General features: G+C 35.8%; 1 protein-coding gene across 1 annotated transcript in view; it reads right to left on the bottom strand.

The window, feature by feature from the left end:
* Ipcef1 (interaction protein for cytohesin exchange factors 1) overlaps positions 1–25,311 on the bottom strand; it is a 164,532-nt gene that overhangs the window by 83,999 nt on the left and 55,222 nt on the right. The window lies entirely within an intron of this gene.

Below are 25,311 nucleotides of genomic sequence, written 5' to 3'. Positions count from 1 at the left end.
GGGGACTCATATTTTCAGATTTTGACAAGCAAGAAAATAACTAAAGATCCACAAGCCACTGAAACTCTCCCAGTCACAAAGAACTTTTTAACTTCTTCCCATAAACACCACAAGTGCAGATTCATGTTCCATTTGACTTATTACACAAGTAGCCCCTGGCTTTTTTTTTTTTTTGCATTGAGCTTATTGGTGCATTTTAGGTATAAGTATGGTTACATTCATCATTGGGAACTTGTTCCTTTTACATGACAGATCTTGGTTCTCACTTTTCCCCTTATCCCTGCACACCATTCACCCCCTCCACCCTTCCCTATTTACAAAAACTTTGTTTCCATTATTTCATTTTCTCATATTTTTTCCTATTTCCTTTCCCCTAGCCTTCCCACTTCCCCTACACCTTTAGCTCTTTTCTTCCTATTTCACATTGTCAATTTTACCATTTGGATCTTATTTACACTTTTAGTTTTTTACACCAGAAACACTATTTGGTATTTACACATGTGTCTTATTTATTTCACTTGAGTATGGCCTCAATATGCATCCATTTTCCTATGAATGACTCTAGTTTCTCATTTTATGGCTGAATAGTACTCCATTTTATAGAAAAACCATATCTTCTTTATCCAATCTCCAACTGATGGGCAACTGAGCTGTTTCCAAGTTTAGCTATTACAAACTGTGCTGCTGTAAACATCGGGGCACATATATCACTAGGGTATGTTTTTTAATTCTTTTGGAAAGATACCCAGCAGAGGGCTGGGATTTCTCTCAGTGGTTCGGGTGACTGTCTTGCAAATACAAGGACATGAGTTTGATCCCCAGTACAAAAAAAAAAGATACCCAGTAAAGAGATAGCTGGGTTGAATGGAACCTCTAGTCCTACTTCTTTGAGGTATCTCCATACTGATTTCCATAGTGGTTGCACCAATTTGAACTCCCACCAACAATGGAGAAGGGTTCCTTTCTCCCCACAACCCTGCCAACATTTGTTATTGTGTGATTTCTTGATAGCAGCCATTCTTTGTGGGGTGAGGTGAAATCTCGGAGTTGTTTTTATCTGCATCCCTCAGATGAAAAATAATGTAGAACATTTTTTCATATATTTATTTACTACTTTTACTTCTTTGTCTGAGAAATGTTTGCTCATTTCAGATGCCCATTTTTGAATAGGGTCTTTATATTTGGGGGAAGGGCTGGTTGTTTTGAGTTCTTTATATATTCTAGATAATAGTCCTTTGTCTGAGGAGCAGCTGGTAAAAATTTTTTCACACTTTGTAAGTAGTCTCTTAGCTCTTTTGGTGGTTTCTTTTGCAGAGCAGAAGCTTTTTAATAATATGAGATCGCGGGGGTTTTTTTTTTCAGCTGCCTGCCTGCCTGCCTGCCTGCGATCACCGGCGGCGTGCGCGCGATTTGAGTTCTATATATTCTAGATAATAGTCCTTTGTCTGAGGAGCAGCTGGTAAAAATTTTTTCACACTTTGTAAGTAGTCTCTTAGCTCTTTTGGTGGTTTCTTTTGCAGAGCAGAAGCTTTTTAATAATATGAGATCGCGGGGGTTTTTTTTTTCAGCTGCCTGCCTGCCTGCCTGCCTGCGATCACCGGCGGCGTGCGCGCGAGCTCCCGGCCTATGCGACAACAGACCCAGGAAGGAAGGTAGCCTTGAAACACCCACACGACCCCCCCCCGTTCTCAAAACTCCTGATCGGGCCAGTCCTTAGACCAACTCTGCAGAGGCATAGGTTCCCATGAAGGGTAGTTTTCTGAGCTCCAAACTTTGAACATCTTTAAAGAAAGGGCAGGGGAAACCTGTAATAGAAAGGAGTGGAGTTCAACCCTGAGGGTAAGGAAACTAAAGTTAGGCCTTGTAGACTGTGTTCAGTCTCAGTCGTGAGGAACAGCCATTGGCTAGCTAAGACCAGGGGATTGGGTTCCGCATATGACTGTGCATGTGGTATAATATGAGATCAGAGATAGCCTGAAAGAGGACCTTCAAATTCTTTTTCTTTCCCTCTCTCTTGTCTCTTTTTTCCTCTTTCCACCCTAAAATTTCTTTCTTTTTTCTGTCCTGTCTCTCCAACTCAGTCTCTTGCTCCACCATAGTGTCCCTCATCTCCCTTTTTATTCCAGTTCCTGAAGAACTCAGACTTCTTTTTTTATTTTTTGTTTTTAGGACGGGTTTCTCTTTATGTTCTTTTCTCCAGTCATTTTACCTCACTCATGGCTCTGTACCTTCAAGGGAAGGCAAGCGCCTGTTACTGTTAAGGGGATATATTCCTGTCCTTATTCCTGCACTCTCTCTATCCCCCCTGAACTTAATAGCTTTGTAAAGATAGTAAGGTAATTCTACAACCTCTGGATTCACTTCAAACCTGCTCTAATTCTTTCACTTATCTAATCCTCTTGTTCTAAGTCGAACCCCCCATCCTAAATGGTAAAGATGCCATATTGAAAAGAATATTCACTGCAAACATACTATGAGCTGCTTCTTGAAATTAATCTAATTCACATGAGTTAAAGGTGATACATTAATGACTACCATAAGTGGTCAGTTGGCAAGCTGTGCCTGATCCTATTGGGCTGCTGAATGTATCAATTGGGACAAAGAGTGGTGATTGATTTAAAGAGTTGTTTTCTCTGATATTATGAAAACGAGAATGTCTATGAGTCATTAGAAACTCAAAAGCTAAAACGCAACTATATTAGGAAGATTTAAGTAATACCCAGAAATTAAAGAAGGACAACCCAACAATAAAAATAAAAATGAGAAAACACTTAAGCAAGACACAAAAACAAATATCCAGTTCACCAATAGCAAATAGTAGGACAAATGAGGATGAAAAGTCTGATAGTGAACCAACAGGACTCCCTGGACCCATAGCACAGGAGGTAACAAAATTGATCAATCAGGCTCTAGAAAAATTCAAATCAGAAATAATTTCCCAGCTAGCCAGAGAGATGATGAGCAAAATAGAAGTCATGATTCGAGACTCTAGAGCAGAAACTGAGAAAAAAATAGATGAGCTCAAGACTGTGATAGAAGCCATGAAGACTCAGCATAAGAAAGACATGGAAACAATGAATGCCCAACAGAGGAAAGAAATGGAATCCATAAAACAGATTCAAACAGATATCCAGGAGATTAAAAACTCTATTGAAAGTGTACGAAACAGAATAAAAGATTGCGAAGATAGAATTTCAGATATAGAAGATAGGATAGCAGTCAGTGACCGTGAAAAAAGAGGTCTATTAAAAACAGTAAGGGATCATGAGAAATCAATCCAACAACTCCTAGACGATACAAAGAAAAATAACATAAGACTGATAGGAATTCATGAAAAAACAGGAGAAAACACAAATGATATAAAAAAGCTCTTCACAGAATTAATGACAGAAAACTTCCCAAACAGAAGGGAAGAATTAGACATACAGATAAGTGAGGCATATAGAACCCCAACTAGCCACGATCAAAAAAAATCTACACCTAGACATATAATAATCAAGATTCCAGAAATCCAACAGAAAAACAAAATACTACAAGCAGTAAGAGAAAAGAAACAAATCACATGCAAAGGGAAGCCCATTAGAATCACAGCAGACTTTTCAACACAAACCCTTAGGTCAAGGAGAGCCTGGAGTGAGGTATTCCAAGTCCTAAAAGAAAAGAATCTCCAACCTAGACTTTTGTATCCTGCAAAACTCTCTTTCAAAATAGATGGGGAAATAAAATACTTCCACGACAAAGAGCACCTGAGAAATTTCATGAACACCAAACCAGCACTGCAAGGAATTCTAAACAATATCCTAGAAAAGGACAACGAAATTCACAATAACATGAGGCCCAACAGACCAAATCAAATAGGCAAGGCAAGAAACTAAAAGGAGATGGGAGAAAAAGTAAAAAGAGTCAACAAATGGACAAAAACATGACAAGAATAAGTCAAAATATATCAGTTGTAACCATCAATGTTAATGGCCTCAATTCACCAATCAAGAGAAACAGATTGGCAGAATGGATTAAGAAGCAAAATCCAACAATATGTTGTATACAAGAAACACACCTAGTGCAAAAGGAAGTCCATAGACTGAAAGTGAAAGGATGGAAAACAATTCTCCATGCGTCAGGAGTCCAGAAAAAAGCAGGGGTAGCAATCTTATTCTCAGATAAAGTAAATTTCAAACCAAAACTCATTAAGAGAGACAAAGAAGGACACTACATCCTTGTAAAGGGAACAATTCAAGAGGAAGAGCTGACAATCATAAACATATATGCACCAAATATAAATGCCCCCAACTATATAAAACAAATATTAAGTAACATGAAAAACCAAATAAGCACTAATACAATTGTAGTGGGGGATTTAAATACCCCACTATCACAAATTGACAGATCTACTAGGCAGAAAATCAACAATGAAATAATAGAACTGAACCAAGCTTTGGAACACATGGACTTAATAGATGTTTATAGAGTATTCCACCCCCAAAAACCAGAATATACATTCTTTTCGGCTGCACATGGATCATTCTCCAAAATAGACCACATACTGGCTCACAAAACAGGTCTAAATAAATGCAAAAAAATTGAAGTCATCCCCTGTTTATTATCAGATCATAGTGCAATCAAACTAGACATCAATAGCACAAGAAACTATAGAAACTTCACAAGCACATGGAAACTGAACAACACTCTCCTAAACAATCAATGGATTACAGAGGAAATTAAAGAAGAAATTAGACAGTTTTTACAAATAAATGAGAATGCCAATACAACATACAGGAATCTTTGGGACACAATGAAAGCAGTTCTACGTGGAAAATTCATAACATTGAATGCCCACACTAGGAAAACAGAGCGGGCTCAAATAAACAACTTAACGATGAAACTTAGACTCCTAGAAAAACAAGAGCAAGAAAAACCCAAAGCTCGAACAAGAGAGGAAATTATAAAGATCCGAGCAGAAATCAATGCAATTGAAATTAAGAAAACGATACAAAAAATAAATGAAACAAAGAGCTGGTTTTTTGAAAGAATAAATAAAATTGACAAACCCTTAGCTAATCTTATCAAAAAAAGGAAAGAAAAGGCTCAGATCCATGCAATTAGGAATGAAAAAGGCGAAGTCACAACAGATCCGAAAGAAATCCAGAGGATCATGAACACCTACTTTGAGAACCTGTACTCTAATAAAATGGAAAACACAGAAGAAATGGACAGATTTCTAGATACTTATGAATTACCAAAGTTGAACGAAGAAGATAAAAACATTTTAAACACCCCAATCACAATCAGTGAAATTGAAAATGTAATTAAAAACTTACCAACAAAGAAAAGCCCAGGCCCTGATGGATTCACTGCTGAATTTTACAAGACATTTAGAGAAGAACTACTACCATTACTCTTCAAACTTTTCAATGAAATTGAAAGAGAAGCTATACTTCCAAATTCATTCCTGGAAGCAAGTATCACTCTGATTCCCAAACCAGAGAAAGATACAACCAAAAAGGAGAACTACAGACCAATCTCCTTAATGAATATAGATGCAAAAATCCTTAATAAGATACTAGCAAACAGAATACAGAGGATTATTAAGAAGATCATCCATCATGACCAAGTCGGATTTATTCCAGAGATGCAAGGGTGGTTCAACATACGAAAGTCAGTGAATGTAATACATTATATTAACAAAGTCAAGGACAAAAACCATATGATCCTCTCAATAGATGCAGAAAAAGCATTTGATAAAATTCAACACCCATTCATGATAAAAACCCTGCAAAAAATTGGAATAGATGGTCTATACCTCAATTTAATAAAGGCTATTTATGAAAAACCATCAGCCAACATCATATTGAATGGCCAAAAACTGAAAACCTTCATGTTAAAATCAGGAACAAGACAAGGATGCCCACTATCGCCACTTCTCTTCAATATAGTTCTGGAAACATTAGCCACAGCAATTAGACAAGAGAAAGAAATTAAAGCAATAAAGATAGGAAAGGAAGAAGTTAAACTATCATTATTTGCTGATGATATGATACTCTACATTGAAGATCCAAAAAACTCCACCAAAAAACTTCTAGACTTAATTGACAGATTCAGTAAAGTATCTGGATACAAGGTGAATACCCAAAAATCAATAGCCTTTCTATACACAAATAACAGACAGACAGAAAGAGAAATAAGGGAAAAAATTCCTTTTACAATAGCATCCAAAAAAATGAAGTATCTAGGAATCAATCTAACAAAAGAAACAAAAGATCTCTACACTGAAAACTACAGCACTCTGAAAAAAGAAATCGAAGAGGATATAAAAAAATGGAAAGATATCCCCTGCTCCTGGGTAGGAAGAATCAACATAGTGAAAATGGCCATACTACCGAAACTGCTATATACATTCAATGCAATGCCAATTGAAATTCCAACACTATATTTCACAGAACTAGAAAAAAGAATCCAAAAATTCATTTGGAACCACAAGAGACCTAGAATAGCAAAAGCCATTATAGGCAACAGTCACATGGCACCAGGTGTAACAATTCCCAATTTGAAACTATACTACAAAGCCACTGTGATAAAATCAGCATGGTACTGGCAAAGAAATAGGCCTGAGGATCAATGGAACAGACTGGAAGACACAAAAACAAATGCAGATGTACTCAGCTACCTCATCTTCGACAAAGGAGCTCACCATCCTCAGTGGAGGAAAGATAGCCTCTTTAATAAATGGTGTTGGAAAAACTGGATATCAACCTGTCACAGATTAAAATTAGACCCTTATCTTTCGCCATGCACTAAATTAAAATCCAAATGGATTAAAGATCTAAATATTAAAACAGAAACATTAAACTTGCTGGAAAGTAAGTTAGGCAGAACTCTGGAAGACATTGGTATAGGAAAAGACTTTATGAACAAATCCTCAGTAGCACGGGAACTAGCAGAAAGAATCAACAACTGGGATCTCATCTTACTAAAAAGCTTCTGTACTTCAAAAGAAACCATTAGCAGAACTAAGAGACAATCTACAATGTGGGAAAAAATTTTTACCAGCTGTACCTCAGACAAAGGACTATTATCAAGGATATATAAAGAACTCAAAACAATCAGTCCCCCCAAATATAAAGACCCGATCCAAAAATGGGCATCCGAAATGAACAGACATTTCTCATACAAAGAAGTGAAAGCAGCAAGAAAATATATGAAAAAATGTTCCACATCACTGGTCATTCGAGAGATGCAGATGAAAACAACACTGAGATTCCACCTCACCCCACAAAGAATGGCTGCTATCAAGAAATCACACAATAACAAATGTTGGCGGGGTTGTGGGGAGAAAGGAACCCTCCTCCATTGTTGGTGGGAGTGCAGACTAGTGCAACCACTATGGAAATCAATATGGAGATACCTCAAAGAGCTTGGACTGGAGGTTCCATTTGACCCAGCCATCCCTCTGTTGGGTATCTTTCCAAGAGAACTAAAAGAATCATATCACAGAGAAGTATGTGCACCCATGTTTATAGCGGCACAGTTTGTAATAGCTAAATCTTGGAAACAACCTATTTGCCCATCCGTTGGAAACTGGATAAAGAAGTTGTGGTTTTTCTATAAAATGGAATATTACTCAGCCATAAAGAGCGAGAGAATAGATTCATTCATAGGAAAATGGATACATATTGAAGATATACTCCTAAGTGAAATAAATAAGTCCCACATGTGTAAATACCAAATAGTTTCCCTGGTGTGAATATTCTGCAACAATGCATAAGATTCTAATAAGATTACTGACATTTAGAAATGGGAGGAAAGGAGCTAAAGGTGTAGGGAAGGTGTGATACGTAGGGGAAGAACAAAAAGGGAAAAGAAAAAAATGTGAGAGAATGAAAAGATGAAAATAAAGTGTTTGTAGATGGGGAGGGGAGGAGGGGGTGAAGGGAGGGCAGAGGTAAGGGGAAAAAATGAGAATCAAGACTTGCCATGTAAAGGTACATGATCCCAACAATGAATGTAACTGTACTGTATCCCTAAATGTACCAATAAACTCAATTAAAAAAAATAATAATAATAATATGAGATCGCAGTTGTTGATTCTTTGTGCTAGTTCCTGTGCTGCTGAGGATTTGTTCATAAAGTCTTTTCCTATGCTAATGCCTTCAAGAGTTCTTCAAGAGTTGTCTGCCTAACTTATCTTCCAGCAAATTTAGTGTTTCTTTTTTAATATTTAGATCTTTAATCCACTTGGATTTTAATTTAGTGCATGGTAAAAGATAAGGATCAACTTTTAATCTTTGGCAGGTTGAAATCCAGTTTATCCAACAGCATATATTAAAGAGGCTATTTTTCCTCCAGGGAGGATAGTTGGCTCCTTTGTCACAGATGAAGTAGCTGAGTACATCTGGAGTTGTTCCTATATCTTCTAATCTATTCCAATCATCCTCAGGTCTTTTTTGTTTTGTTTTTTGTTGTTGTTGTTTTTTCTGACTGGAGACTTTATTCAGGGAGTGGGATCAGAGAGGGAGAAAGGAAAGAAGAGAGAGAGCAGAGAGAAAGAGAGCCTCGGGTCTTTTTCTTTGCCAGTACCATGATGCTTTTATCACAGTGGATTTGTAGTATAGTTTCAAGTTGGGAATTGTTAAACCTCCTGCCAAATCTCTGTTGCCTAGGATGGCTTTTGCTATTCTAGGTCTTTTCTGGTTCCAAATGAATTTTTGGATTACTTTTTCTAGTTCTGTGAAATATACCTTTGGAATTTCAATCAGAATTGCATTGAATCTGTATAGCATGTTTGGTAGTATGACCATTTTCACTATGTCGAACTTTCTACCTAGGAACAGGGGATAACTTTCCATTTTATTATATCCTCTTTGATCTCTTTTTTCAGAGTGCTGTAGTTTTCAATGTAGAGGTCTTTTGCTTCTTTCATCAGGTTGATTCCTAGATACTTCATTTTTTCAGATGCTAATGTGAAAGGAATTATTTCCCTAATTTTTATCTCAGTAAGTCTGCTACTTGTGTACAAAAAGGCTATTGTTTTTTGAGTGTTGACCTTGTATTCAGCTATTCTGCTAAATTTGTCAATTAAATCTAGAAGTCTTTTGGCATAGTTTTTTGGGTCTTCTATGTAGAGTATCATATCATCAGCAAATAATGACGGTTTAACTTCTTCCTTTCCTATCTTTATTGCTTTTATTTCTTTCTCTTGTCTAATTGTTGTGGCTAATGTTTCCAGAAATATAGTAAACAGGAGTGGTGAGAGTGGATATCCTTGTCTTGTTCCTGATTTTAGCATGAAGGTCTTCAGTTTTTGGCTGTTTAATGTGATGTTGGCCATTGGGTTTTCATAGATAGCCTTTATCAAGTTGAGATAAAGACCATCTATTCAAATTTTCTGCAGGGTTTTTATCATGAATGGGTGTTGAATTTTGTCAAATCTTTTTTTTGTATCTATTGAGATAATCATATGGTTTTAGTCTTTGACTCTGTTAATATACTGCATTGCATTTATTGATTTACGCATGTTGAATCATCCTTGCATCCCTGGAATAAACCCAACTTGGTCCGGGCATATGATATTCTTCATGACCCTCTGTATTTTGTTTGCCAGTATCTTATTAAGGATTTTTGCGTCTATATTCATTAATGAGACTGGCCTGTAGTTCTCTTTTTTGGTCGGTCTTTCCCTGGTTTGGCAACCAAAGTAACACTTGCTTCCAGGAAAAAATATTGCTTCCCTTTCAACTTCATTGAAAAGTTTAAAGAGTAGTGGCAGTAGTTCTTCTCTAAATGTCTTGTAAAATTCAGCATTGAAAACATCAGGACCTGGGCTTTTCTTCATTGGTAGACTTTTAATTATATTTTCAATTTCACTGATTGTAATTGGGGTGTTTAGAATTTTTTATCTTCTTCGTTCACCTTTGGTAATTCATAAGTATATAGAAATCTGTCCATTTCTTCTGTTTTCCATTTTATTAGAGTACAGGTTCTCAAAGTAGGTATTGATGCTCTGGATTTCTGCTGGATCTGTTATGACTTCACCTTTCTCATTCCTAATTGTGTGGATCTGAACCTTTATTTTCCTTTTTTAACAAGATTGGCTAAGGGTTTATTGATTTTATTTATTCATTCAGAAAAACAACTCTTTGATTCATTGATTTTTTTTTGGTATTATTTTCTTAGTTTCCATTTCATTGATTTCTGCTCTAACCTTTATAATTTCCTCCCTTGTATGAGCTTTGGGTTTTTCTTGCTCTTCTTTTTCTAGGACCCTAAGATTCATCATTAGGTTGTTTGTTTCAGCTCGCTCTGTTTTCCTAGCATGGGCATTCACTGCCATGAATGTTCTTTGTAGAACTGCTTTCATTGTGTCCCATAGATTCCCATACGTTATATTGGTATTATAATTTATTTGTAAAAACTGTCTAATTTGTTCTTCAATTTCCTCTGTGACCCATTGATTGTTCAGAAGAGTGTTGTTCAATTTCAATGTGTTTGTGAAGCTCTTATGGTTTCTTATGCTATTGATCTCCAGCTTATTTGCACTATGATCTGATAATATACATGGGATAACTTAAATTCCTTTGCATTTATTTAAACCTGTTCTATGAACTAGCAAATGGTCTATTTTGGAGAATGACCCATGTGCAGCCAAAAAGAATGTATATTCTGATTTTGTGGGGTGGAACACTCTATAGACAAATATTAAGTCCATATGTTCAAAAGCTTAGTTCAGTTCTAGTATTTCATTCTTGATTTTTTTTTTGTCTAGATGATTTATTTGTGATAGTGGAGTATTTAGATCCCCCACTACAATTGTATTAGTGCTTATTTGTTTTTTTTTTAATTTTATTGAGTTTATTGGCACATTTTAGGGATACAGTACAGTTACATTCATTGTTGGGATCTTGTACCTCTACATGACAAGTCTTGATTCTTATTTGGTTTTTCATGTTTCTGGTCCCTGGCTTTTTAAAAGGATGTGCCACTTTTTAATGTCAAAAATGCTATCTAATGCTGAAGATGTCGCTCAGTGGTGGAGCACTTGCCTCTAGCATGCACTTAAATCCCCAAGTTCAATCCCCATCACCACAAAAAATATATTATTCTGCAAGAATAGATGTGACATTTATTTATAAAATACAAAAGAATAAAACAAAAATATTGTTAAATTTAATTAGTTAATTTTTAACTTACTTATTTTTTCAAAAAAAACCTAATTCCTACACTTAAAAATCAAGTCACAAGCTAGTGAAATATCTGTGATATGTACTTAACATATAAAAATCACAAAATAGAGAGTTCTCACACACCAATAAGAAAAGAATAGCAAAGTTAAAGAAGAATGAATAAAAATTTTTTTGAAAAACTAATGATTAATGCTTCGCCATTAGTAGTTAGGTAAGTGCCAAATAAAACAACAAAATTCCATATTTAATCTTAAAAATTGACAAAAAATTTAAGAGACAGGGGACAAGTTTAGAAGAGGTAGAAGTGTACTGAAGAGAACATTCCCACATATGGTTGGGATATCCACTTATTACAGCCTCACCAGAGACAAGCTGTTACAGTTACAGTGGCAATGACAATCGTGACCAGAACTCATGAGCCTCTACTGTGCACCATGCACTGTGCCCAGCATGACTATACCAGAGTTTTGAAATATATTGTTAATTTGAAATGTCTACAGACAAATTCCATTCATTTTATGTCGTAAAAATATAGCTTTACACACACCCACACTCATACACCAGTGCATTGGGAGAAAAGTATCTCAATATTTTACCAGAAAATACCTATAATAATTATCTAGGTTAATTGCAATAACCTGTAATTGTTTTCCACAATAAACTTGTTTGTTTGTAAAATAAAAATGTTCAGATAGAATGTTGTAAACATCGTATTGACGGGCTAGGGATTTAGCTCAGTGGTTCCATCACATGTCTTGCAAGAGCAAGGACCTGAGTTTGATCCCCGGTACAAAAAAAAAAAAAAGAATTATTGACTCTATAGCAGGGTATTTTTAGTATCCACTGATTAAGAGAATATGTTATAACCAAAAGGTAAATTCAGCAGCACCTTTAGATAAAGATGAAAATATGTTGTAGAAGTTAATATTAATCCCTTTGAATTAAATTAGGTTAGACTTAAATTTTCAGTTTGGCAACTTACTATTGTATGAAATTTTGGGCAATGAACTAATATTTTGGAGGTTTATGATACCCATACATAACATGGGGACAATAGTATTTCATTTGGGGGATTGGACAAAAATTAAATAAAATACCATTATAATGCTCATAGCAGGGCCTAACACATGATAAATTCTTAAAAATCTCTTTTATTATTATAAAATGTCCATTCTTTAAATTAATATTTATTGAAGGGTGATTATGTATTTCTTTCAAATATTATATAAAGCATCCTGTGACTCCATTCTTTTTTTTTTTTTTTTTTTTTTTTTAACAAGGGATTGAACTTGGGTCCTTGCACTTGCAAGGCAGGCCACTGAACCGCTGAGCTAAATGCCCAGCCCTGTGACTCCTTTCTCACTCCACCCAGATGACTGGTTGTCCTTTTCCCTGTAACAATACAATAACAATAGCTAACTTTATTTGGTTTATAAAGCAGTTATTTTGTGGCAAAACTACTAATAATTTTTAGGTATCATGCCACATAATGTCAGAGGCACCTTATAAGTACTGTACTATTATCAATTCCTTTACTCATGTGAGAAAATTCAGACAATTTAGATGAAGAAGATAGTAAATTAATGTGCTGAACTCCAGCCCAGACTTCAGAACCTGTTCTCAGAAACAAAATAAGGACTATCCTGGTTCTCCTAAATTTTGCACAGAGCATTGTTCATGAATAAATCCACAATAACCACAGTATTGAGGCAAGAGACCAGGGGCATAGCAATGTGCCTGGAGCAACTGGGCACAACCTGCCAATTGAGAAGACTTGTTAACAACTGGCACAGGACAGCAGCTTCTGAGTCTGACATGAGATCAAGCCCAGCCCTGCACCTGGTACCAACCTCCTGACACAACAACAAGGCTGAACCTGGCACCTGATACCAATCTTCTGACATGCCCACAGGCTGAGCTCAGAACCTGAAAACAGTCTTCTAGCATGAGATCAAATGGGACCACCTGAATCAGCTATCAAAGAAGACTGCAGCAATTGATTTTGTGCCCTGCCTTCTTGTTCTTGCAATGGTCCATCCAACTGACAGGATGTATCTTCTCTTTTTTCTTCCAAGCACCCTTTTCTCCTTGAGCACTTTTTCAATGCTTTCTTTCCTTTTCTTATGCTTATTTTTGCCCCAAATAAATGTTAATCGTTCACATTCACCAGGTGTTCTGTCCAGTTCATCGAATGGAACAATAAAAACCTGGAGAACACTGCTGGTCCCTACACCACATGACAACAGTGTCACACCACCATTCTGAGGACAAAGCTAGGTAGTGAGATGTTAAAGGCAGGGGCCAAAAGCTGTGGTCTTCTTTTTGGTCCACTGTATGGCCTGGTGAAGGGTATAGGGTAGGAAAAAGTTGTTTAAATGATTTTTTAAACTAATAGACCACACCTTCAGTTGATCTTATTTCAGTAGAATTCTGGATCCATTTTCCTATGTATGACTCAGACAAAGGACTATTATCAAGGATATATAAAGAACTCAAAACAATCAGTCCCCCCAAATATAAAGACCCAATTCAAAAATGGGTATCCGAAATGAACAGACATTTCTCAGACAAAGAAGTAAAAGCAGCAAGAAAATATTTGAAAAAATGTTCCACATCACTGGCCATTCGAGAGATGCAGATGAAAACAACACTGAGATTCCACCTCACCCCACAAAGAATGGCTGCTATCAAGAAATCACACAATAACAAATGTTGGCGGGTTTGTGGGGAGAAAGGAACCATTTTCCATTGTTGGTGGGAGTGCAGACTGGTGCAACCACTATGGAAATCAATCTGGAGATATCTCAAAGAGCTTGGACTGGAGGTTCCATTTGACTCAGCCATCCCTCTGCTGGGTATCTTTCCAAAAGAACTAAAAGAATCATATCACAGAGAAGTATGTGCACCAATGTCTCATTCTTTACGACTGAATAGTATTCCATTTTATAGAAAAACCACATATTCAGAAAATGGATATATTTTGAGGATATACTCCTAAGTGAAATAAATAAGTCACACATGTGTAAATACCGAATAGTTTCTCTGGTGTGAAAAGCTATAAGAGTACACAAGATCCTAATGAGATAATTAACAACGTGAAATAGGAAGAAAAGGGCTAATGCTGTAGGGAAAGTGGGAAGGGTAGGGGAAAGGGAATAAGGGAAAAGAAAAAAATATGAGAAAATGAAAAAATGGAAATACAGTGTTTGTAAATGGGGAGGGGAGGAGGGGATGAAGGGAGGGAAGGAACAAGGGGAAAAAATGAGAGCTAAGACCTGTCATGTAAAGGTACAAGATCTCAGTAATGAATGTAACTGTACTATATACCTAGAATGTACCAATAAACTCAATAAAAAGAAAAAAAAAGAAAAACTACATCTTCTTTATCCAGTTTCCAGCTGATGGGCAGATGGGCTGTTTCCAAGTTTTAGCTATTACAAACTGTGCTGCTACAAATATAGGCACACATATATCACTGTGATGTGATTCTTTTAATACTTTTGGAAAGAAACCCAGCAGAAAGATAGCTGGGTCAAATGGAACCTCTAATCCTAGTTCTTTGAGGTATCTCCATATTGACTTCCATAGTGGTTGCACCAGTCTGCACTCCCACCAACAATAGAGAAGGGTTCCTTTCTTCCCACAACCCTGCCAACATTTGTTATTGATTTCTTGATAGCAGCCATTCTTTGCGGCATGAGGCGGATTTCAGCGTTGTTTTCATCTGCATCTCTCGAATGACCAGTGATGTGGAATAATTTTTTATATATTTACTTAATGCTTCTACTTCTTGGAGAAATGTCTCTTCATTTCAGATCCTCATTTTTTTAATTAATCTTTATATTTGAGGGCCTGATGTTTTTGAGTTCTTTATATATTCTAGATAATAGTCCTTTGTCTGAGGAGCAGCTGGTAAAAAATTTTTCCCACATTGTGGGTTGTCTCTTAGTTCTGTTGATTTCTTTTGCAGTGCAAAAGCTTCTTAATAAGATGAGATCCCAATTGTTGTTTCTTTCTGCTGGTTCCTGTGCTACTGAGGATTTGTTCATAAAATCTTTTCCTATGCCAATGTCTTCAAGAGTTCTGCCCCATTACAAATTTCTTTCCAAATATTTAAGATATGGAAATGAAACATGCCAATGCCAAACTACTTTCAGTCAAAGAATAAATGGGTAGAAATAATAGTCAGTCAAGGCAAGGGCAGCGCTGGTGTGGGGGAGCTGCTAGAATGAATCACCTTTGGGGAGGTTCTGAGTGCCTTGTTAATGGTTTTGGAGATTTGGTGCTTTATTTCTTGAAGTAGTCAATGCATATGAACGCCAACAGGTCACCAAAATGTTCAAAGATAATTTAGGACAGAAGAATAAAGATAATCTAAGCTTGGTTCTTGTTTTTCCTTTCTACATAAATCACATAGCCATAATCAGAAAGAACGGGGGAATAAAGTGGTGGTCGTGAAAACTCAAAGGCACTGCTCATTGTTTAGACGACGAAAGCTGGCTTAGTTAACTCAGTTACTGGACACATAGTAACCATTTGTTGATGGGCTATATGTGTCATTACAAGTTGATGAAAATATATACAAAGCAACAAAATAATACTAGTTTACGAAAAAATAATGTACTAGCAATCATCTTTTGAATGTAATTATTTTTTTTGTATTGCTCACCTTTTCTGGGTAACCCACTAGTTAAAAGAAGCACTTCTTCTGGAAAAAATGGAGACAAAGTCCATGTAAATAGGGAAGAGTAGAGGAAGTGGGGGGGGCAGGGGTATGAGGAAAAAATAAGAACCAAGATCTGTCATGTAAAGGCACAAGATCCCAATGATGAGTATAACTGTACTATATACCTAAAATGTACCTACAAACTTAATTTAAAAAGCACTACTAGTTATTTGATGTGTCTTGATAAAGAATTTTTGTATTACCAGAAATTAAAAATGAATGAGACTCTCACAACAGTGTAATAAAAAGCTTTTATTTGTGACAGTCTTTCTATATAGTAATGGCTGGCCTTGAACTTAGTATGTAGCCCAGGATGGCCTCAAATTTACCATCTTCCCGCCTCAGGCTCCAAATGATGAAATTAGAGGCATGTGCCACCACACTTAGCTAATAAAACATTTCTGTAAATCAAAAAATCTCTAATTTTTGTTTTCAACAAAGTTAAATCAAAGTCTATTTTAACTGCCCTTTGGTCATTGAAAATACAGTAATAGTTGTGATGAATAACCATGTGATCTTTCATATATACTTGGAGGAGTTCAAAAATATTCCATCCCAATGTATTTTCTTATGTTAAAAAATATTTCTAAGCCCTTACATGCAAAACACCAGTTGTGGGACTAAAATTGATTTTGAACTCTATTACACCAGAAAGTAAGATTTACCCATAGATAAAATACTTAATTAGGGGAAAAAAGTGACACTTGTATCAGTAAATAAAGTACATTCAATATAAATATTTATCTTATATTAATATTACGGGTCAAAATGTATAACAATATTGTGACTTTTGTTATATACCAATAATAATTATAACTCACTTCAAATGAATGACTTTGTTTAAATAATTGTAAAAAAATTAATTTCACATAAATATGTATTTTTCATATGGACATATGGTAGAATTATCAATAGAGGATTTTGAAGCATAAAAATATTACATAATAGAATAAAAATGCAAGGAACATTTCAATAAAAATTTGAGTTCCAGGAAAAAAAAGACAATGATATAAAATTTACAAATCTTAAAGATTACTTTTTAAAAAGTGATGAAATTTATAAAATCTCTGTATTTGTACTGCATAAATAAATGTCAAGATTCGTAATAGTCAGAAACCACAACCATATCTTTGTCAACTACATCGAAGATGAAACCCTTAGGAGACAATTTAAAGTAAAAGGGGTTTATGGAGCTTCTGGGTTATTTTATGGGCTCAAGACAAAAAAATATGTTTCAAACCTTTGCACTAAAGCATGTGGATTCAAAACAGATTTACGTTTAAATCCTAATTCTGCCACTTGTTAAATGTGGAAACTTATGAAAATTGCTTCATTTCTTTGAACAGCAGATGTCTCATCTGTCACACAGAAATACTATAATAATAACCAACTCATAGAGCCTTTATGCAAACTAAATGAAATGCCGTGGAAAACGCTCAGAGCACAATCTATGCACAGCAAAGGGGAGCAATTGCCTAAAATGGAAGTGATTACCTAGAAACAGCCTCGTTATACAAAACTATTCTTCCTAATAGAATTAGTGCACAGCTAAGGATTTGAGCAAGTACGATAACAGGTTTCATCAAGTAAAATAGCTTTCACACTTGAAGGTTGATTCAACTCCCAGCTGGTCTCCCAGAGACACTTTGGGTGCCTTTTTCCAGAGCTTAAGGGAATAGTTTTTTAGGTCATTTTTATGGCTGTTATCTTCTTTAAAGAAAAACTCCTTAATACACAAAACTTGAAATAATATTTCAACCCAATTAAGTCAATCACACTTTTTAAATTTGTGAAGTGAAATATAATGCATTCCTGGTAATCTCTGTAACGAAAAAGTAGAAAATATAATTTATTGAGGGAATAAAAAAATTAATTTCATAGAGGAGATACCTAATGAATCATTCTATTTGGGTTAGATATAAATAAAATATGTGTTTCTGAAACCAAGGGTAATCTAGTAATTTTAGAAGTTGTGTGGCAAGTTAAGTCAGAAATAAGGACTATGGTCCTATATCATTTTAAACTCAGAAAGTAAATCGATGTTATCACTTTGCAGCAAATGCTCCACTGATAAAGAAAGCTAGTATAATTGATAATTTTTAAGAATTAAAAAAATTTCATTAAAGGTATTTATAGTTTCAATTGATCCAAAAGCCAGGGTTTTGATTAGTCCCTAATAGCACCCTAATTCCCCAATCTTTGAATAATGCCATATAACATGCATTGTGCTTAATGTCTTAAATGATTTTTAAATGACAAAAATGACCTCAAAATGATTCTCCAGTTTTTTCCAGGAGCCTTAAGTGAAACAATGTGACTCTGAATTAAAATTTTAAAAAGACAGATTAATTCATAATTTGTTTATCCTCTAAAATTATAATACCAACATTTGACATGATATCATCAGAGCAGCAAATGAATTTACAGAAAGTGTATAAAACATGGGCCAAAAATTGTACATTATCTGTAAATCAAGGCTGAAGGAAACAGTGGTCATTCTTGGGCAAAAGTCTCAATCATAAAGAAAAGCATGTGAGACATCCAGGAGCAGGAGTGCCCTTAACTGTCAAGAAGAGCTGTTTGTAAGCAAGCATCTGCTGCTAAATGACAGCACCTCTCAGCAAGGTCATGGGAAGCAGAGGAGAAAATGCATCTTGCCAATCTGTAAGACTGACTAATGTCATAAAAGGAGAGAAGAGAGAAAAATTTAAGCTGAGCTCCCCACTAGCATGTGTACAATGAATGATCTACAGGCTGGGGCAATTGGGATGTTGTAAATTTCTCCAGAGAATTTCTGAAGGGGAAAATGATTTTGCCCTGATTATTTCATGTTTTTCTTTTTTAATATAAGCTTTAACTGTCATTCTAATCCCAAACCATTTTCCCACTTGCTTTAGAAATTTTTTTAATATTTTTCCTTTCATCGGTGGTACTTCTTTGCTCTTCTCTCCACTTTTCTGATGAAGTGACAGATGGTTTTAAGAACCACAGCTTTTTTATCAGAGAAACTGATCCTTTAAATTACTTTATTTTCGACACCATTAAAAATCCTAGAAGACACCATCCAAGGAGATTGGCAGGCCTCTTCCTTCTTTCTTCTCCAGGCATTCCCCCAGAGGCTGTCAGTCCTGACAACCACGGCTCAGACACACAAAATCCAAAAGCCTCAAGGGGATAAAAACCTTTTTTCAGTCTCTGTCAATCTTTGCTCCCAGCAGACCATTTTACCATAGTAACAACCAGGTTTCAAACTGCAAGAGATCTCATAAAATCTTCCTTTTCTCCTCTGGAAGAACCTACCAGATACAAATGGCTATTGGCCATGCCTCTCCTGAATTGCTTGCGTCCAGCCTGATCCTGGATCCCTTGCCCTTCTGCAGACTTCCTGAACTCACAATTTTAAGATTACGGTAACACACATCATCTCCTTAGGATGGGACAAGTGGTGACCTGCCACAGGCCACAGTGCAACAGATGGTCCTCCATGCACCTGCCATGGGCTGGTATGCTCACTTCCCCGGCTCCTGGGAGCGACTGGATACCCCAAGTAGCACTGGAACACAACTCCACAGGGCTGATTTGCCTCATGGTTGTCTTATGGTCCATTGCACCAGCCTGAAAGGCAGTGGTTCCTGCTGGCCCTGCAGAATAAGATTGGCCCACTCACTTTTACTGACTCAAATTATTTATATAGGCATATTTTTATTTCCCTCCAAATACATATTTCCCTTGTCCACCAATGCAGATAAAACTCATAATCACACCTGCCTCTTCTTACACCAGCTCCAGATACAAGGAACCTCTAGGACCCAGTTGCCCAAATTAACTATTTGATTAGGTCCAATATTAAGGGAATTATGATGGAAATCTAGGGCTTACCCTCAAAGGTTTATCCTGGCCCCAAGCACTACACATGTAAGGCAAGAGGCACTAGGCACAGGAGCATTGGTAGCTTCTACATAAGGTATAAATTATTAAGCCTATTAAGGTCTGCCCCATGACTTCACTCACCATGTTTCCCACCAGGTCTCCACAACATAGCCCTGAAATAACCGCACCTGATTCCTAAGCTCACTTTGATGAAACCTGTGGGGACAAGACCATATGCAGTGCTCTAGAATGGGCCAGACAAGCATGGTAAACAATAGCCTTTGCCTTCTGCAACTTCCATCCCTCAATTTCTCCATATCACTAATGATCATATTTTCCCCTCATGGAAAATATTATGTTTCTCTTTTAGGTGAAATCCAGACAGTGTATATCTGCTCTGCGGCAGCCAGACTCTTTAATTCGGCCTTGCCAAAATTCGACTCAACATTCTTTTTGCCTAAGACAATGGATAATCAATGCAGCAAGAGTCTATGCAACAGTACCATTGCTGGCAGGAAGACGGCCAAAACAAGAAAAACAAATACGTATATTAGCTGATAGGTGTTTGCACACATTGCTCAGGAGTTGAAGCCTTTTGTGTGGCTAGCTCTTTCTTCAAAAAGAAAGAACACACTTTAATGTGTTTTATGATTTTGCAAAGGTAGTGCCCAAAGCCTAGAGAGACAGAAAGTTATAGACCATAAGCAGCTAAATAGCTGTACATAATCATGGGAAAGACTGCCTTTATCAAAAATAGAGTGACTCTTTTTGGAGGCTCATAGAGTGATATTGAGTAGGGTTACTGCAAACAGTTTTCATAACAATTCTATAAAATTATATCAGCTCTTCTTTTGCAGGTAAAGAAACTAACATACTGAGCAGGTAGACTAGTTTATGTAGCTAGCAAATTATAAAGCAAGAACTTGAATTCAGGTCTTCAGATTTCAGGAAGCTTTGTCAATCAGCAGTGCTCAGCAGCATGCTTGACTTTTCTGCAAACAGTAAGTCTTTTTTTTTTTTTTCCTCTCATGGAGTTTATTGGTACATTTTAGGTATACAGTACAGTTACATTCATCATTGGGATCGTGTACCTTTATATGACAGGTCTTGGTTCTCATTTTTTCCCCATTCCCCTACCCTCCCTTCACCCCCCCTCCCTTCCTTATTTACAAATACTTTATTTCCATTTTTTCATTTTATCATGTTTTTTTCTTTGCCCTTATTTCCTTTCCCCTACCCTTCCCACTTCCCCTACACCTTTAGCTCTTTTATTCCTATTACACATTGTCAATTATACCATAAGGATCTTATGAACAATTATAGGTTTTCACATCAGAGAAACTATTCAGTATTAACACGTGTGACTTATTTATCTTACTTAAGAGTATAACCTCAACATGCATCCTGCAAACAGTAAATCTTACTGTACCCTTAAAATATGAATGAATCCATTAATTCTTATAGATAATATAGGCTAGATATACAGTAGGCTCTTAATGAATTGTTGACCTTGTCCAAACTTTAGGACAGGTTACAATAGGTAGTGTATTCAACAAATGTAGACAATTCAGAGAGTGACAAATGTGACTCAAAGTTATAATGCAGCTGCCCAGAGGGTTGCATATGGGATCACAGATCAGCTGTCCTTGGGTGGTTTGAAGTCAGAGCAGCAGGGTATACAGCTCCTAAAAAGAGGCACTGGCCAGCAAAACACAGCTTATTTTGGAATTGCAAATCCTTGTTGAGGCTTCATTTATAAATAATGCGGAGTTGCTTTTCTCGTAGGAATCTAAACAGGCAGATGGCTGAATCTGTGGCTTTACATTATGGCGCCCTGCTAACAATGTAGGCACAGCAATCCGAAATTTGCACCTGCTGATAATTGTGTCTCCTAATTTTTGAAAATAAAGGTGAAAGAAGTAGCAAAGACAAACTATTTTATTCTCTAAGAGGAACTGTTCTGTTAAAGTCATTCTTAACTACTTCCAAAATTGAGATATTTTTAAGACAATACGTGTAGCTAATTAATGCCCTCAAGAACACATTAGCTCTCTTTATTGTAACATGTATGCAAAGAGACACCTAGTGGAAAACCGGGTAAGTACATTTAGTTTGAGACTAAAGGCTAAAGCATCATTTTGATTCTGTACTTTAACATTTATTTGATTTCAATATAGTATTTTTAAATTATTAGAATCATAAACCTAGAGAACTTTAAGATATATTTTAAAAAGAAATAATTTTAATTTGTGTTTTTTCTCAAGAAAGTATTTTTTTAATTTTTAATTAAATTGTCTCACTGAATAAAATTCCAAGAAGTGATTCAGAAATTAGAGCAGATTGGAATTGTTCAACCACTTTAGTTCATTTTTCTCTGAATGTGTGTGCTTATTTTTTGTTTCCATTTTTTTATAGAATTTGTGTGTGAGATTTTCCATTTGTCTATGGGTCGTTTAATTAGGTAAAGTCAAAGATGTTTTTCCAGCCAGCTTCCTGTGGTCCGCCCAGCTTCCTGTGGTCCGCCCACTCTCTTCAGGGCACACTCACTTTCTCACACACTCTTCACCTACACACAGCATTCTCCTTGGCCCAGTTTACTCATGCCCCTGCCCTGGATAACTCCCTCTAACTTCAAAACTAAAAGTTTGTCATCACAAAATATAAGGAATCATCTGTTTTTTCTCTGCCCCATTGTGTTAAAATCTGGTTATAGCAAAAGTGTAGCTTAGAAATCATTTTTCAATTAAATATATATGTGCAATTATAATTTAAATGACTTCGCGGGCTCAAGCCCATAGGATTCGAGATCTGAAAGAGGAACAGGTAGAGCAGAAGCCTGACTGACACTACAAAGTTCAAATACTCTGAGACCATCGTCTTCTAAAGAAACAAACCCTGGGGACAGGCCCAGGTAATAGAATGCTGTGTGGAGAAGAAGCAAAGGAGCACCAAGGATCCACATTGGTGGATGAAAAAGCGATGGGATTTTAAAAGTAGACCTTCTGGTTAGAGTCACACAAGCATTAATGCCACACGTAAAAAAGATTACCTGCAAAGCCCTTCTCAAGCCCTTTGCAAATGCTTGACATGGACAAAACAAGCTATTTTCAGTAAGGAACTTCTTACATCTTTCTTTACACAGTATGGTTAAAAAAATTTAAGCCTTCTTTTGAGACATCAGGAATAATCCAAAGATGTCATTATCATTGTATTAGCAGTGCTGTTTAAAAATGGATAGTGCAGTGAGGCATGCACACCCAGTTTTACAGCAGCACAATTCACAATAGCTAAGCTCTGGAAACAGCTTATATACCAATCAAAGCAGAAACGGATAAAGAAAACATGACATACATGCATAACGGAATTTTATTCAGCCATAAAGAAGGATAAATTCAAGTCATTTGTAGAAAATGGAAGAGCATTTAGACCATAATGTTAAGTAATAACATTGCAATGATTCAGACACTGAAAGTTAAAGATTGCATTTTTTTCTCATATGAGAAACCCAATTATACATAAATTAAAGACTAAAGTAAGGGTTTACTTTTTGGAATAGAGTAAGGGGGCCGAATGAAGAAAAGAAAGAAGAGAGTAGGGAAGGAAAGTGTATTAAAAATGATTAAGACATGCTAAATCTTAAGGATATATCAAGTCTCCAAAACAAATGTAAATTTCATGTGTTTCAAATATATACCAATAAAAAATATGTTAAAAAGTAAGATTTATGGAGGAGGGGGTGAAGGGAGGGCAGGGACAAGGGGGAGAAAATGAGAACCAAGACCTGTCATGCGAAGGTACAGGATCCCAGTAATGAATGTAACTGTATTGTAGACCTAGATTGTACCAATAAGCTCAATAAAAAGAAAAAAAAGGTAAGATTTATACTGATTAAAAGAGAAGAAATTAAGACTATCAATATTTTCAGATGGTATTATTTTACATGTGTCAAGAATCTATATATGAAAGTAACATATAGATCTAGGAAAGTTATTACATACAAGACTGATGTTTTTAAAATCAATCACATGTCATCATATGAGCAATGGTTTGAAAAATAAAATTTCTAAGAAAATATATACATGCTAACATCATGAAATTTCATATACATTCAAATAAGTCCAAAAATTAAATGTGTAAAACTTTTTTTTTCCCAATACTGGGAATCAAACTCAGGACTTTGCGCTTGCCAGGCAGGAGTGGTGCCACTGAGCTACATCCCTGGCCCTAAGATGTGTAAGATTTTTATGAAGAAATATATAAAATATTATCTGAAAAGAAACAAGAGAAGATATGGCTAGATGAAAGGATATACCATGTTCATTAATTGGAAAACAATATTCTTTAAATATATAAAGATACATTTCTTTGTTCTTAATTGTGTTATCATAAAATAAAAGGGTCATAATACTACTATTCTACCTTTTCTTCCAGAACTTTCCTTGTTACTTCTTGCACATTAAATGTGAAATCTACTTGAAATTGATTTTATATGGTTTCAAATAAGAATCATTTCATTTTCTGAACTAATAATCACAGTTTCGTTTATTTAAAATATTGTCATTTCTCTGCTGTCTCTCACCACAAAGGAAAAGCTTGATAAGCTGGAACATACCAAAATTAAGAAGTTTCACTCACCAAGACACAACTGTAGGGATTGTGAAAACAAATGAATAAGAGAAGGTATATGCAATACATGTAACCTCCACAAAACTATACTTCCAGAATATATAAACATTCCCTCAATCAAAAACAGGTCAAAAAGCCAAGAGAAAATGAGAGGGGGAAAAAACTTACTAAACATTTCTCAAATAAAGGATAATCAATTGATCAGTATATATATGATAAGGCACCGAAACTTATTACCAAGCAGAAAAATGAAAGACAAAATTGTAATGAAAAATCATTAAATATTAAAATAATGAAATTTTAAAGACACAAGTGTGGGAAAGGCTACAGAGCCAATGCAAACTCAAGCAATGCAGGTGGACAACCATTTCAGAAAAATTGTCAATGTCTGCTAAAGTAGATCACTTGCATAGTTTATGACACATAAACTTTACTATTAGGTATAAATGCATCGGATATGTATCCATATGTACACTGAGAACATGGATGAGAAAATTATCAGCAGATTTATTAATGCCAGCCAAAACATTTTAAAAAATTCAAATATCAAGCAATAGGAGAGTGATGAAATAAATTATGTCATATAATGGATTATTTAAGAAGAAAGACATTAAAAATTACTAGTATCCACAGTGGCAAAACAGTAAAAGACATCAGATTCAAAAAATATATAAACTGTATATTTTCATGCATATAAAGTAGGCAAAATTAGTTCACACTATTTAAGAAAGTATTCTTGGGTCATAAAATTACAAAAGAATTCAAGGGTGATGTAATGGCTACAAATGGCAGGAAAATGGTTACCTTTGGGAGATGTCCACAATTATTTATTGGAAGGGGCACAAAAGGGCACCATAATCAGCAGGATTACTTCTTGACTCCAGTAGTAGCAGCAAGAGTTTATGCTTTATG

Source organism: Fukomys damarensis, unplaced genomic scaffold (assembly GCF_012274545.1).
Source record: "Fukomys damarensis isolate Sample0158 unplaced genomic scaffold, DMR_v1.0_HiC HiC_scaffold_14, whole genome shotgun sequence".
In the NCBI taxonomy this organism is placed as follows: domain Eukaryota; kingdom Metazoa; phylum Chordata; class Mammalia; order Rodentia; family Bathyergidae; genus Fukomys; species Fukomys damarensis.
Note: the sequence above shows the minus strand (reverse complement) of the source record. Positions and strands in the feature narration are given on the sequence as shown.